Genomic DNA, 3,736 nt, shown 5'->3' with positions numbered 1-3,736 from the left:
GCAGCTGACCTATCTTAATCAGCTCCACTCAAACCGGCTCACTAAGCGACATCCCATCTGGTGCTTTGAAAAAAAAAACCCAGCTAGTATTAATCCCGATCTACACGCAGGCGAGTAAAAGCAACAAAAAATAGTTTAGTTTTTTTGTTTGTTTGTTAGTTTTTTTGTCTGTAAAGTATAACATACAACGACACTGTTGTATCAGCTGTCAAAACGGGTTTATCCGTACAGATATGCTATCTATAGAAGCAGTACTAGCACACTGCAGGTTTTCAATGCATTATTAATAGCGCTGCTCGACTCTCCAGTGACAGTGCGTACCTGTTCTGGTTCTTTGAAGAGCTCCTCTCAGTTTCTTCTGTATCGCGCGATGACCCTCATGCGGTCTTTATCCGATCCCTGGGACCAGGGTGACGTAATCCCATGGGGGGGGGGGGGGGGGGGGGGCACTTAAGGTGGAATTATTAAAGTGGAAGTCTACCCTCTTTTTTGTAAATACTGTACATTGTGTTTAATAATAATTAAAATGTGCAACTGATTAGCCCAATACAACATACAGTGCAAAGAAGATACCTACAAACCCTTGTGATCACAGACGTATGAAACCACCTGTTTGGAGCAGTTTAAACACTGTGCAAACTCGCAGTCGAATCATACCAGCGCGGTTCTGGCTGTCCACGACAACTCTACACCTTATTGACAGTGTTATGGCAGGTGTTTAACTTTTTTTTTTTTTTTTTGCTCCTCTATAACTACACAAAAAATATGAAAGACAGAAAAAGTCTTCAGTCTGGCAGGTAAAGACTGCAAAAATAAACAAACCAAAACGTCAAATATTTACAGCTATTGAGCGTTGAAAAAGAAAACGAGCACGTAATCTACAGCAGTGTAGTAGCTGCTGTAGTATCTCACTCTGCACTTGTCTAAAAGTGTCTTTTAAACGAGTACTAACCAAGGGTTAAAAATCGATTCCCTTGACCCCGTATTAACACCAGCAACATTATGAGTGGCCCCGTTAAAAGGAGTGTAAGAGCTCTATTCTAGACGCCAGCCGTGGAGGAGAATGAACAGCGATTTCAGGACCAAGGTAAAACCGTGTTTTGTGTTTTGTTTTTCAAGTATGTTTTCTGTGTTGAGGTTCTTTAACCTGAGTTCAGGAGCTGCTCATCTGTCCTATGTACCAGCCACGGAGATACTGTATGTAACCCAGGCTAGATCAGCTTGCACAAGTGACTTGTTAGGTCATCGCCACCTAGTGCACAGCTGTGTATTCCCTTGATCCTGATTTCTCTGTTCCCTCTTCTCCATGGCTGGCAGCTACAATGGATGAGCAGCTGTGGAACTCATTACAGAGCAGCCTGGTACTGGCATTAAATACAATATAATATTCTTCTTGTGTAAATTCACTTTGTATCACGACTGCTGTAATTTAGGCCTACTGTCAGATTAGACGCAACACAAGTGAAGTAATTAGCAATCATAAAATAATCATCCAATTATTTATTTCAAGCGTTTAATGAATTGATCAACCCTTTACTACAAATGACAGCTTACCAGTCTATTAAACGGAAAGATTTAGACGACAGTTGAATTCACTTTCTTGGAATTTAAATCCCTTTATATAAGTACAGATTGGTTTTAGAAGGACGTTTTCTTTTCTTTCTTTTCTTTTTATTTTGTACTTATTTCAGAGAATTGAAAAGTATACTATTTAGGGTTTAACTACCGTACATTTTAAAGTAAATCATTTTGTCTAAATTGGACCCAGATGTCACAGTGTCTTACATTGGAATTGAATCCGCCCTTTTTTGAATTTAAAGCCCTCTCAATGGCTAAACGGATATATGTGGTAAGCAGGCACCAGGCATCATGCTTTAGTAAAGAGTATATGTCACTTGTTATCTTTTTTTGTTGCAAATAAAATCACACAGCCATTAATATCATGGTGTCTGAGCCTCTTCAGGAGGAGTTCTGACTTCTCAGTGAGTTAAAAACATGAGCCGCGTCACAAAAATGAAGAGAGGGCTCGCTTGAAATACACCCCCCAGCTCCTCCATCCACTGCTGCTGGAAGTCAAAGCAATACTGGGAACTTGCGTTAAAACTTCCAAACTACCAAAAACAAGTATACATACATACATGCATATATACATATAATAATTAGAACCCTCAGAACTTTCATCCACCAATCAGGAGGCTCCATTGCAGGGCACGCCCACACTGTAGTTGACCATGCTTTATAAAGGTGAAATGGAAGGAAAGCAACCAACAGAAAGTTATATAAAACTGTAAATGAAAGATTTAAAATGTTTACAGTAACAATAAAGGCACTGTTTACCAGTTTCTAATGGTAATAAAACCCTGATTACCAGGCATTGCCTTGGTAGATCACTTTGTCTGTCTGGTAGAGCTTTCTCTAATCTGGCTCTGCTGTTCCAGTAACAGCTGTAATATTTTCCAGCCCATCCCCTTGGGAAGCTCCAGGACCGAGATCACCCAGGAGAAAATAAGAACCTGGAATTAAAAATAGAATGTGAAGAGGCAGCATTGTTTCCTTTCGCATTCAACTCCCTTTGTGAGGCCGAGCGCAGGCACTAAGAATAGCCTCTCCCCTCCTCCCCTCTCATTCCACCCCTCCCCTCCTCCCCTCTCATTCCACCCCTCCCCTCCTCCCATCTCTCATTCCACCCCTCCCCTCCTCCCCTCCTCCCCTCTCATTCCACCCCTCCCCTCCTCCCATCGCTCATTCTACCCCTCCCCTCCTCCCCTCTCATTCCACCCCTCCCCTCCTCCCCTCTCATTCCACCCCTCCCCTCCTCCCCTCCTCCCCTCTCATTCCACCCCTCCCCTCCTCCCCTCTCTCATTCCACCCCTCCCCTCCTCCCATCTCTCATTCCTCCCCTCCTCCCCTCTCATTCCACCCCTCCCCTCCTCCCATCTCTCATTCCTCCCCTCCCTCTCCCCTCCCCTCCTCCCCTCCTCCCCTCTCATTCCACTCCTCCCCTCCTCCCATCTCTCATTCCTCCCCTCCTCCCCTCTCATTCCACCCCTCCCCTCCTCCCCTCCTCCCATCTCTCATTCCACCCCTCCCCTCCCCTCCTCCCATCTCTCATTCCTCCCCTCCTCCCCTCTCATTCCACCCCTCCCATCTCTCATTCCTCCCCTCCTCCCCTCCCTCATTCCTCCCCTCTCCCCTCCCCTCCCCCCTCTCATTCCTCCCCTCCCTCATTCCTCCCCTCTCCTCTCTCATTCCTCCCCTCCTCCCATCTCTCATTCCTCCCCTCCTCCCCTCCTCCCCTCTCATTCCATCCCTCCCCTCCTCCCATCTCTCATTCCTCCCCTCCTATTCCACCCCTCCCCTCCTCCCATCTCTCATTCCTCCCCTCCCCTCCCCCCTCCCCCCTCTCATTCCTCCCCTCCCTCATTCCTCCCCTCCCCTCCTCCCATCTCTCATTCCTCCCCTCCTCCCCTCCCCTCCCCCCCTCCCTCATTCCTCCCCTCTCCCCTCCCCTCCTCCCCTCTCTCATTCCTCCCCTCACTCATTCCTCCCCTCTCCCCTCCCCTCCTCCCCTCTCCCATCCTCTCCTCCCCTCTCTCATTCCTCCCCTCTCTCATTCCTCCCCTCTCCCCTCCTCCTCTCTCTCATTCCTCTCCCCTCCCCTCCTCCCCTCTCTCATTCCTCCCCTCTCCTCTCCTCCCCTCTCTCATTCCTCCCCTCTCCCCTCCCCTCCTCCCCT

Source organism: Acipenser ruthenus, chromosome 13 (assembly GCF_902713425.1).
Source record: "Acipenser ruthenus chromosome 13, fAciRut3.2 maternal haplotype, whole genome shotgun sequence".
Classification (NCBI taxonomy): Eukaryota; Metazoa; Chordata; class Actinopteri; order Acipenseriformes; family Acipenseridae; genus Acipenser; species Acipenser ruthenus.
The sequence above is the reverse complement of the archived record's forward strand: the minus strand, read 5'-3'. Positions refer to the sequence as shown.